Source organism: Aphelocoma coerulescens, chromosome 11 (genome assembly GCF_041296385.1).
Source record: "Aphelocoma coerulescens isolate FSJ_1873_10779 chromosome 11, UR_Acoe_1.0, whole genome shotgun sequence".
NCBI lineage: Eukaryota > Metazoa > Chordata > Aves > Passeriformes > Corvidae > Aphelocoma > Aphelocoma coerulescens.
The window spans coordinates 11,349,188-11,361,594 of record NC_091025.1 but is presented as its reverse complement, the minus strand read 5'-3'; the positions used below and the strand labels follow the sequence as shown (position 1 = coordinate 11,361,594).

At 37.9% G+C, this 12,407-nt stretch overlaps 1 protein-coding gene across 1 annotated transcript in view; it reads right to left on the bottom strand.

Annotated features, from left to right (window-relative positions):
• TOX3 (TOX high mobility group box family member 3) overlaps positions 1–9,664 on the bottom strand; it is a 245,614-nt gene extending 235,950 nt beyond the window's left edge. Inside the window, exon 1 of the mRNA XM_069026457.1 lies at positions 9,193–9,664. The gene's annotated coding sequence lies outside the window, so the exon portion shown is untranslated. The remainder of the gene's footprint in view (positions 1–9,192) is intronic.
• Positions 9,665–12,407: the final 2,743 nt, after the last annotated feature.

The following is a 12,407-nucleotide window of genomic DNA, read 5'->3' as shown; positions in this document are numbered from 1 at the left end:
GCATATGAATATAAGCATTCCAAATTCACCTAGCACAGCTCTTCTGGAATGACTCTTCACAGCTTTAGCTAGATTCCATTTCAAATGACCCTAAAATGATTTCTATGACCCTGGTCATGCTTTCTCTAGAGAATAAGTAGCATTTTTATCTTCATCCCAACTTCTCATGGGAATTTTTTCTAATCAATTATATATTTTTTACAATGAAAAAAATACACAAACTGTGAGACTTCCCAAGACTTCATATTTCTTCATTTAAGAAGTACACATTTATTCAAGTAGCATAGAAGCATTCCCCCAGAGTATTTTTATAAAGAGGTGAATTCACTCACATACAAGGTCCTCAGTCTAGCATTTATCATACCTAGCTCAAACATGTAATTGATTTGGCACTTACAGTAACTGAAAAGCTAAAAAAAATACTTGTTCAAACCAAATTATCTAATATACAAAGCAAGCCTCTACACCATCTAATCAAACAGCTAAACTGAATGAGTTTTTCCTCATTACCACAGGTAACAAATTAGAAGGTTTTGCAAATGTGACCACTAAAAATACAGGTCTACTGGAAAGAAAAATCAGTGTTTAAACATTTCAGACTACTTCAGTGAATCATACACGAATATATTATGGCTTGATTTCATGGTATGACTACAGTACACAGTAAAATATTAGGCCTACAACTCGTTTTGAGCAGGAAGACTCAACCTCTTATACAAAATCCAGAAATCTTCACTTTGAACCCCTGTGCAGAGAAATTTTGTATCACAAACAGCAAGCAGGATATGCACACTGTTTTCTTAGCACACCTGGAAAAGGTTTCCATAATGTAAAATAGAGCTCTGCTCCATTGGCAATGTTTTCTCAGCACTGCCCACTGATGACAAGGCCCATTGACATATTCTGGAGATTCACCTTCTGTTATGCATTTAGCTAATGCTTTTATGTGTGTTACCTCCTATTGACTAGAGTTTGATAGCCAGCAGCCAGATCCACTGGTCAAGCATTTCCAGGCAGGAAGAAGAAACTGTAATTACATTGCAGGTACACAATCAAGATACTTAAATTTTGTGTGTGCTTAATATATAACTTCCTTCCCCACTACTGTGTTCTGCATTTTCAGTGGCAACACAAAGGAAGTGTTAAAAACTCCAATGGCACATAAAGTATATACTGTCATTCATGTATTTATCAGATTTTTCAATTTGAATGGCTAAACAAAACTTGTAGTAGCCTTTATGTTATTCTTCTTTAAGAAGTTGTCTGCCCACCTCAGCCAAGTAATCTTAAAAGATTTTTTAATGAAATTCATGTCAAGTACATATGGTTTAAGCTCCAAATAGCAATATGAAAATATACTCTTTCCTAATTATTTTTCATTAATAGTTATGAAGGATTAATTTAGCGGCATGCTCTTAAAGGACTATTTGCTATTTATTAATTCAAAATAATAAAAAAGCATATATTGATGAGTGTTCTGTTGAGCTATCTTTGTGCCTCCATCCTATCATGCTGTTCTGCTGCTGTCAAATATGCCTGTGTTTCTGTACACTAAGGAGAAGGAACCACGACAATCTGTTCTCTCTTTAAAAACACAATCTGTGTTTGGCTGGCTGAAAGAAAAAACAAAAAGTAAATATGTTACAGTACTTGAAAATTTCACTGAACTAAGTTTAAGAACTAAGCTTTTAGAATTCTTAAGAGAGCTGTCGCTCTAAGATTTGTGTACACGCTTTTGGAACATCAGTAAGATCTATTGCACTGAATTGTTAAATGCCAAATTTCTGCCATTTGCCAGGTGAGGGAGAAAGAAATAGCAAGCCTACAGTATGACATGATAAAGATCCTGAGATTCTAAGCTTTTGTCTATCTGCCAAAAGAAAATGTTACCTAATTGGTGACACTGTTTTCTGTACATACACACACTTGGTCAGTTCACACTTAATAAATCATTCTCTTGAAGACTAAACAAAAAACCTCTGCTTAATACATGCTATAAATCTCACAAGAATCCTATTCTGACTTGACAGAATAAAAGTTCTACACATTCCAGCAAGATATGACAGTAACAACAGCCTGACCCGATACCTCAGCAATCAGAAACTGCCGAGCAAACGAAAGAGAAAGACAGACCACAAGCCAGTGTGGGTTTACTACAGTCTAAAGTTTTATTTTTATAACAACGTCTAATCATATCTTATCACTTAATTTCAAAGAAAGACTGACCTGGGGTTTTTTTGTTGTTGTTTGTTTTTTATTTGGGTTTTTGTTGTTTGTGGTTTGGTTTTTTTTACTGGGGGATTTTTGATATGGACATATTCTAGCCGTAGATAACATGTAACAAAGTTTTTCAAATAAAAATGCTGAAACATGTCTGCTTTGGATGGTAGAAGTCACATAAGAAGTGCTTTCAGTGCTTTCCATGACAAGTTCAGGAATAAATCAGTGCTTTAGTGGCATGCTCCAGGTGCCAGATAAATACACTGAAAAATAGTGTACTGACCCTGTCAATCCCTCAGTGGGACAGATCACAACTGCAATAAACAGAGTATTTCAGGATGGAAGGGGCTTCACTTATGAAGCACCAGGAATTATTAAAAATAAATCAAGCTAGGCATTCCAGCCACAAGTTCAAAGCCAACCTGGCCACAAGTTTGGCCCAGTAGCTTTTCAACAATACACAAAAGTTCTATCACCACATTTGCAATTCCATCAAAGATCATAATACTTCAGTCATTTTGGGACAAAGCTCCAGTTGCTCTATGAGTCACAAAGCAGTGATTTCACACTACTGCCAGAAAGTTACAGTTTTCCTTTAACCAGAAAAGACCTTATTATTCTGCATTTCGTAGAAAGTTTGGACATAATGTAACCAATAGACTTTATAGTAGGCTGTCAGTGCAGCAATTCAATTCTTTCTGCCGTGCAAAAAATCAGACTCTAACTCCACAAAAAAACCCCAAACAAACCCTAGATTCAAAGTCAGCTCCATCAGTTGTTGATTCACCTGTACCAAATTCACCTATTCCTTAATGAGATGGAGTCCAGTTACTTGAACTTGTGAACAAAAACCAGAAAATTTAAGTTTCTGTGTGCAGGCTGCACTTGATGAAACACCTTCTGGGAACGTTCTTGATCTTTTTCGCTGCAATTTAAGTAGCAAACTTAAACAAGCCATCCAACATGTGAGAAGCCTGATAGTACTGTACAAACTGTGCCACACATCCTAAGAAAACATACCATGGTCAAAATGTTCATCCCAAAAAGTACTGAAACCTGAGTTTGGCAGACAATCTGTTCATGTCTACTTGCTCTTTAAGCCAAGCAGAATGCTTGACAATTCATTTCGTGTCATTTTAAAGAGCTGGGGAGGTGCTCCCAAAATACAGGTGAATCAACAACTGATAAGAGAAAATGGAAAAGGCAGAACTACTGAGGAGCTTAACAGTACCATGGGATAAGCTACTGAAGCAGAACTTGGAAATCTCTGCAAACCAGGCTCATTAGCTGAAATTATCACTCTGGTCCCCACACAAATGACAGGAGTTCTTCTCATGTAGCTCATATACCTGGGTAGCTCTTCACATGGACTAAGTTGAGTAAGGTATTCAGGCTGGTTGGTTCTTTCAAGCTAGATCGCAGCAGTGCCACTGCCTAGATTTATAAGTCAACTGCAATACACTGATTTACTCCTTCCCACATAGGATCATATCAAATTCCACAGTAAACCACGCTCATTTGCCATGAACAGCAGTCATGCAACATTAACAAAAAGACTCAGCTATGCACCCAATTATTATTATCTGTTCTTGATGAATTATTTATCTAGACATTCTTATTTAAGAAAAATTTCTCTCACTCTGTTTCAAAACTGCACTGTAACAAGCCTGTCCCAACAGCTCAGTCTGCTTAAAATTCTAAATTGTGCCTACCTCTTACCAATGTCAAGTTCTTTTTGTTTAAAACAAAAATTACCTTCCTCTTTATCTTACTTTCAGAGCACTGTATAAAACCCAATTTTATACTTTTCAGTTAAATCCTGTTCTGGAGATCCTAAGTTCATTCTGTTATCAGGAGCTATCCTTACTCTACTGAAACACCTTACACCATTTCTTATTCACTTCTTGTAGTAATCTTTTTTTCCCCTCACTGTACATTTGGGTGTTTCCTGTAGCTTTTATCAGCTCCCTGCACCACCTTCATAATCCTATAGTATACGTGCCCTTCAAAAGCATATAATAAATTTTATATAACTACAGATTTTCTTCCGTAGCTTTTTATGGACTCTTCAGCTATTTGCAATTTGGCTGCAAACCTGCCTTGCCTATTCAGCGAGACAATTTTCATAACTGATTTTTTGAGTGTCTATGCTATTTAATGAGAAGTAATTTCAGAAGAGGAAGAGCCATTACAGAAAATTGTAAAGTCAGTTTGTTATAACGAATTTCTTCAGCAGGTAGACACTAAAAGCCCAACAATTTGTTGAGTTGTCTGTCTTTCATATTTCCACTGAGAAAAATCCTAGAACAAAAATTATTCAACAATTATTCTTAAATACAAACAAATGCATGGATTAAAGGTAACCAATAATAAAAAAAAAAAGAAAAGAAAAAAGAAAAAAAAAACTCACTGTGCTTTACAGTTCATGCACTATTAAAATTATGTATTCCCAACTTCGGCATGCAATCCAATACTTAATTTTGTTTTACTTAAAGCACAGAGTTAAATACACACCAAAAAGCAGTTTGCAGAATCAGAAACAATTGACCCACATCAATTAATTATTCTTTCAGGAGTCAGACCTTGAGGCAAGAGAATGTTATCAAGTGTAAAGACAAACATGTTCCTCCAGCTGTTTGACATACTTATTGGACATAATAAACTTGATATGCTGGAGGCTATAATTAATCTTTACTAAGTGAACACTCCTCTCATGATGACTTGCCTACTGAGCTGTCTAATGACACTTAAGGCTTTGATAAGTAAATAAATTAGTTCATTATGGTCAGACAGTCTTCCCTTTTTTTTTTTTTTAATGAGATCACAGCTTTCTTTATCTTACTTGCCTTACTCAGTCATCATCAGCTACAATACTCTGACCCCGAAGCTGACACAAGGACGTTCCATTCAAAGATCTCAACTCTAATTTCTGTATTACTTCCAATACCTTAATTTCTGTTAAAAATAAGAGCAAACCAAAACCAAACTGGCAATCTATACTGATAAGAGCTTCATTTTAAAATTACACTGGAAAATGACAATATTATTTGCTTTTCTGTTGCTAGATCTCATGGTTCACAGTAACATGCACAAAAGTAAAGCTGCAGTGCCCTCTTGTGAGCAGTCAAATCTCATTTTTGCAGAAGTAGATTTAACAATATTATGAAATTTGAAAGAATTTGTGCTACAAACTGCCTCTTCTGAAGTAGAGGCATGGTACTATATGCATATACTTTATATATACACACACACCTCCTCCATCTAAACTAATAAAAGAGGCTCATACAAAAAGGTAAAATACAAGTATTTTCCTTTATTAAGTTCAGTAGAATTTAGGTTATTTCTTTATTTCTAACTTCCAAATAGGAGCAGCCAAAAATCAGTTTCTTCAGAGCCATAATCAAGGGGCACAATCCTCTTTTACTAAGCACTACTGAAAAAAAACACAACAAACCAACAACACAAAACCCCATGCATGTGCACAAACACACAATTCAAGTAGCCTTCCAATTTAGCCATTAAATAACTCAACTGACAAGGACTGGAGGGAAAAGTAACTATTAGAGGAATTTGAAAAAAAAAAAAAAAGGAAAACAGGTGGTAGTAGGGAGCATAAAAGCAATAAAGCAGGTAAACAATCAAACCCAGTATAGCCAAAATGCAATCCTAATTCCTATATGTCTCTGGGGAACCATTAGAAGATGGTGATAAAAGTCTGCACAGGTATTGCATTCCTAGTTGGATAGAACAAATATTTAAGATCTCATTTTTTGTGAATAACAGAAGTTCACTAAAAGTCAGCAGTTAAGTCTCATACTAAGGTCAATTTTAGTATTCCAAAGCATTACAAAATATAAGATCAGTTACAAGTATCTGAAAAATTACCAAAGTTTATAGCAGCAATAGAAAACTAAACAAGTGATACAGAAACAGTACCACACAGTTGATTCCGTTGCCCAGGAAGCACATTAGAATTAATTTTCTAAAAAGTTATGGTGTGTTATCTGCCAAGAAATGTTTTGCTAAGAGTCAAATTTCTCATTTCCCTTGCACAGATATAGTTCATTGTATGCAGTAGTCCTCAGTCATGGAGCAGACAACCACTAGTACATACTTAGGCTGCACATTACTGTTTCAGTTATGTTTCCACAGGTAACAATTATAAAGGCCTTTAAGTTTCATTTCACCATATTCCTCTAGTTTGTGACTGGTAAAGAACTTTTACAGAAGTGAAGCTGAACAAGAAATGCAAGTCAGAACATTTGCAATTCTTTAAAAGTTCATCTTATCATATTAACTAATCACTTGTAAGCAGATGTTAAATATTTGACTTCAGCCCAGAGAGTCAAGGTCCAAAGGAACTTCATTTGTTTAGGCCCAGATTCAAAGAATTATTTCAACTGAATTTAGGCAGACAGGTCCAAATTACCACAAAACAAAACCTCTCTCCTGTAGCTTCCTAAAATCCCTGTCAGACAGACATCTCTGTTCTACCCTCACTCCCTATTGGACCCATCAGTCCTGCAGATGGGCAGAGCAGCCACAACCTGTTTGTGTAGCTCTTACAGTATTCAGGATTGCCAGAAGCACTTTAGCCAAATGACTGCTGAATTCCCCACAGTTCACCTCGAATCAGTCCTCAGGAGAAGATACTTTGGGGCACATAGACACAAACTTCTTTGGTTTAGAAGTCTTACAATCAGTACCCTACTGTAAAGCCTATGGCAGGCACAGCAGTCATGAGAGCCACTCTGGAGATGCACAGCCCAGTGAGATTCCTGGTCTAGCACAGATGATGCAAGTTAAAATACATGTGCTGCAGCAATCAGGTGATCAACTACACCATTTACAGAATTCAGTAACATTAGCAGTTATTCCATCATACCTTAGAAACTCACAAAGACAACCATTTGCATAAGCTGTATGGCATTGATCAAGTTTGCACAGTAATAAATTTCTTTCACACAAGTGCTGCACTACAATCTTTCTTCTGCACATATCCAGTTAAAAGCAAAGGGAAGAAGGTTCACTTTAAAAATGACTGGTATTAGCGGCACCAACAAAAGAATTTTCTATTTTTTTTTAATTTTTTCAGGTGAGTTTTAGTCTCAGTTAACAGTAGAGAGTTAAAAAGAATTGAACTCATGAACTCGTCTTCAGTTTCATGATTACTTGGCTATTACCTCAGTGGAAATTTGAGGTTTACTTACTGAAGCCAACACTGACAAGAGACTGAATCATAGGTTTATAGTTTCACTACAATTTTTGTAAAGCAACAAATGATAATCCATGTTTTCCATCAGATAAAGAGTATACGAGTTGGCTTGGCTTATTACATTATTTAGATTTACAAAACGAATTTCTCAATATGTTCAAGACAGCACAGGACATACCAGATTCCTAGAATGTGTTCAGATACTAGAAAACAAGCTTCAGGAAAGCATGTTCCTGCCAGTACTGTCTAGATCTGAGTGGCAGCCTCATCATCCAGCTTGTCACCTGGCCCTACCCCATTTTCTTGTCACCTGCAAACCTCTCTAAGCAGCTGATAAAGCTGTTAAAGAGAACTAGTCTCAATATGGGTCCCTAGGGTATTTTTTCTGTTACCAGCATTTGGATAGTGTATTAAAACACTCCCACATGCCTGTTCATCCAGTTTTCCATTCATCTGATTACTTACCCATTCAGAGCATGAAATCCTAACTCGGATAGATGAATACTACAGGATACATGATGAAAAGCTTAACAAAAGCTGAGATAAGTGACATCCACTGCTCTCCTGTCATCCACAACGCTAATTTTACCACAGAAGAATACTTCATATCCTGTAACTAGCTCTTTCGTACCAGAATAAGGACACCTTTCACTTTGCAGGCAGCTAAAAACTCAGCTTTAAAGGAAAGTTAATGTTCCAGCAACTCCAGAGCAAACCCATGTCCATGGCAAGGGCCACAGGAGGGCAGCAGGACCTTTCTGCACGGAGGAACAACGAGCGGGTTGGGCGCACCGGGCACAGTCACTGCTCGGCCGTGCTCTGCCTCGCCTGTCACACGTAAGTACTGAATTAAAACGTAACATTTTAGGGGTTTATTCCATATGCTGCTCAAAACAGGAATATGGATGCCCGCTTTATATAAAACAGTATTTCCAGCTTAATTTTCAGAGGTGCTTAAATGAACTCTAAAAACCCAGGGGATGTTCTATGTTTTCCCTCAAGCTTAAGGGGTCTCAGTGTTGCCTAATTTTACAGCTAGCTGTGGAGTGAAAGCCGTCCCAAAGCTACAACCTTAAAAAGTTTAGTAGAGCTACAGGGGCAAGCCCTCAAAGTCTATTGTTTATGGTTTGCAATTACTCTTGACTATCTAAGTTGCTTTTCCTTCAGGAGGATTCCCTCCCTACTCCGGTTCAAGAATAAGCAACTGACAAATTAGTAACTTATTCTTACTTCTATTTTGTACATTCAGACTTCCTGAAGAGTTTCCAAAGCTTCTGTTATACTTAAGTGTTGTCCTATCCTATCAGAACTCCATAATACATTGATTTTTCCCACTCCTTACCAAACTTTTACCAGAGGCTTTTGCACGGAAAATCACGCTATGAAAAGCCAGTGTCCTAAAGCAGACAGAGGAGTTCTGCAACGTTATTCGAATAAAGGGAGAGAGTCCACTGGGCATATGCCCGCGGGGTTTTGTCTCTCGAGGTTCCGAAGGGCGCAGCCTCCTTTTATCCTAAACTCCTGGCCGCATGTTGCCCTCTCCTTTTCCCCACTAGCTGAGGTACTAGGAAGGTACAGCCTTCCCGAACCACCTACTACACATCCCCCCTTGAACCTGTCATTTTACCCCAAAGTTCAGGCTTGTGCAGACCCCCTCGTCTGTTTCAGGAGCCAAGCTGTCTGGGCTCTGCAACAAACCTGCTGCCCAAAGTTAGTAGAGACATTAAGACCCGTTTCAAAAGCTTTAACACACATACCATCACCCATCGAATTGTTTGCAAAGACATTTAGCGCACATCTTCCCTCTTGCGGACTGTAGAAACAGCAGAAAAACACTTTTCTACAACTATAATTGATTTTTTTCTCTCCTGAAAACTCCTCCCCACTAAACCACTCTGCAGAAAACTACAGGGCGGCCTCAGTGCTGCCTTATGGAGACAAGAGACAGTCAGGTGACCTGAGCTCCATGTGCTCATCACAACCTGCAGCTGGGCTTAATAAAGGGCTGTTTTCTTCCTAACACAAGAGCCTAGAGGAGGTCCTGTATCCTCCTTCTTCTTTAAAAGGGATCTTTACAGACTACACTTTAAACCCCAACTCACAAATCGCAGTGCCTAGAATCACAAACTGACCCCAGCCTATCAAGATACAAACTTCTGTTCTTTCAAAAGACAATGCAGTAAACCTTTGCTAAAACCTAAAATTGGGCACTGCCATGTGTACCCTAAAAACGTGCTTTATAAGTTTCTTAATGAAAAACATGATGTGGTAGAAAAATAATTTTTCAGTAAGCTCAGTTTTAAAATGTTCACCCTTTATGCCTCCTATTTCATGACAAATTTCAGTACTATCATTAGGGCTTCATCAAATTAACAGCATACTTGTGGCTGTCATTGTGGTAAGCAGACACAGATGTAGGTGTTTGAGGAAACAGCAACGAAAATAGTTTCAGAAATCAGCATTTTGATACTCTGACTGCAGGTTTACTCAATTTACATCAGTAGTACCCAGCTGCCAGTTAAACTTTTAGGACATAGTAAAAGTAGAACACTCTAGCTGCCAACAGATTTCCATTTTAAAAAGCAGATTATTTGCCTGTATAATTAGCAATCAGATCTTTATTTGTAGTTGTTTATCACAATATGAAAGGTTTATATGCAGAATTCCAGCCTCTGTTTCTGATCCACATCCTTGGACGCAATTGTTCTCAAGCACTGTCAAATAATTAAATTTTTTCCTAATCTAAAAAGATTTATAACGATATCCTGCTAGGATATATATTTATATATATATATAATATATATTTATAACGATATCTCTGCTAGGCCATGAGAGAAACCATCTGCTTCCGGGTACTTCCTTTGCATCTGCAGTGTTTCAGATGTGCAGGTGCACAGCATAGCTGCTCCCTGCAGGAGTTCCAGTGTTCATTCCAGCTCACACAAAACCACAAACTGCCACACAACAGCACAAGGAAACAAGCAGAGCTCCCCGATTTGAACCGTATGGGAACATGGGACTTTGAATATATTCAAAGGTAAAATGATATGAGCAGAGCCCCTCACCTTGCAGAGTTGTTAATAGCTCCAGAAATTACCTGGAGAAAGTGTTCCCTGTTCATGCTGCAGGTTGCAGAGGCACCCACTGAGCAACCGAACATCTCAGCAAGGGCTTGTTTTGCATGGCACTGCAGGTCTTCCCCTGCATCCCAGATTTTACCAGGCTTTTAGAGCACAAAGACACAGAGAGAGCTGCTCCAACACAGCGATCTGTGCACACAGCTGCCCTCTGCTTTCCCAAGCCACACAGAGTGGCTACTGAGAGGGATCAAAGCAGTCACTGTGGCAACAGTGAAATCTCAGCAGCACATTCAGTTGCATGAGAACTTTATTGCTCTCTCCAGCTACCTGAAGGGAGGAGGTTGTAGTCAGGTGGGGGGCCATCCCTTCCCCTCAGTAACAAGGGATAGGACAAGAGAAAATGGCCTCAAGTTGTGCCAGAGAAGGTTTAGATTGGAGATTAGGAAACGTTTGTTCACTGAGAGGGTTGTAAAGCATTGGAACAGGCTGCCCAGGGAAGCGGTGGAGTCACCATTCCTGGAGGGATTGAAGATATGTAGATGTGACACTGAGGAACATGGGCTAGTGGTGGGTTTGGCAGTGCTGGGGGAATGGTTGCACTCAGTGAGCTTAGAGGTCATTTCCTACCTAAACGCTTCAATGGGTCATTTGAGCCCTGACCTCAATACCTCTGCAGCAACTTCCATGGATAACCGAAGTACAGAAAAACACAGCAACTGATTTCCTCTATTAGAGGTTTTCTTGCAAAATTTTATTCCACACCTACAGAAGGATAAAGGATTAATATCCTTGTTTTGAGTACACAGGACTTCTCCCTCTATGGGCTACAATGAATTACAAGACACACGCATGGTAAATCCTGAGCAGAATAAATCACTATAATTCTGTAAGAACCAAAAACATTGAAAAATGCATGTGCTCCAAATGTGTGGTACATGAGACATTTGAAGAAAAGTATTTATTAAAAAAAAAAAAAAGGAGAGGAGGGACAAAGTATTCTTTCACTCTTACTGAACCTAACATTTCAAAACAGTCACCAATACACTATAATCAAGACAACAGAATTACCTTGTGTAGCAGTGCTGCTGAGAAAATAAAGATACCATAAAATGTATAAAACCTGTTAAAATTATGATTACTTGAAACAATAGTAGGATTTCAGGGTGGTGATGTAAAATGTAAAAAGCTTTGATGGAAATAAAAATTAACACTGTGTAAAAGCCATCTCCAAAACTGATGAGACAGTAATGTGTTTAAGAAAATGAAGCCTAGAAAAAAAAATCACCATTTAATTCTGTACATTTATGCAATCTATTTGTTTTCTAACTTTTAAAAGGAGCCATCTAAACATTAAATGCTCATGAGTTTCAACGTCCTTTTGAGCAGCAGAATAACCAGTCACATGATCCTATTTTCAGTCGTTCATGTGATTTATGATTCTAAGCTTGTGCTCTCAACTTATGACACTGCCATTCACACTATCCAGAGCTGAGAGCACTTCACAATGTTACACTGGTGTTGATAGCTTTATTAAGGAAGCGCTACCATTGGCTGGCTAATTGTAACAAAAGGGTGAAGGCCACCTTTTTTCCATTGAAGTACTTGCTTATTTCTCTATGGGACCTACAGGAGCAAAGACATAAAGGTTTTGATTTAGAAGCCACTAGGACTTAAAAAAAACCCCAACAACTATATTTATTTTTTGAAGTTTTTCTCAATTGCTAGTGAGAGAAAAGAAAATTAGAAAGAAAAAATCTATAGGGCTGGCTAAAAGAAGAGAATAACACAGAAAGTTTAGCATAAATATTAACAGTAGTCTTCTGAATAGTCTGAGAGGAAAATTAAAGTTTTTATGATGAAGGATTTGACAGATAGGGAGAAAAATAAAGGTA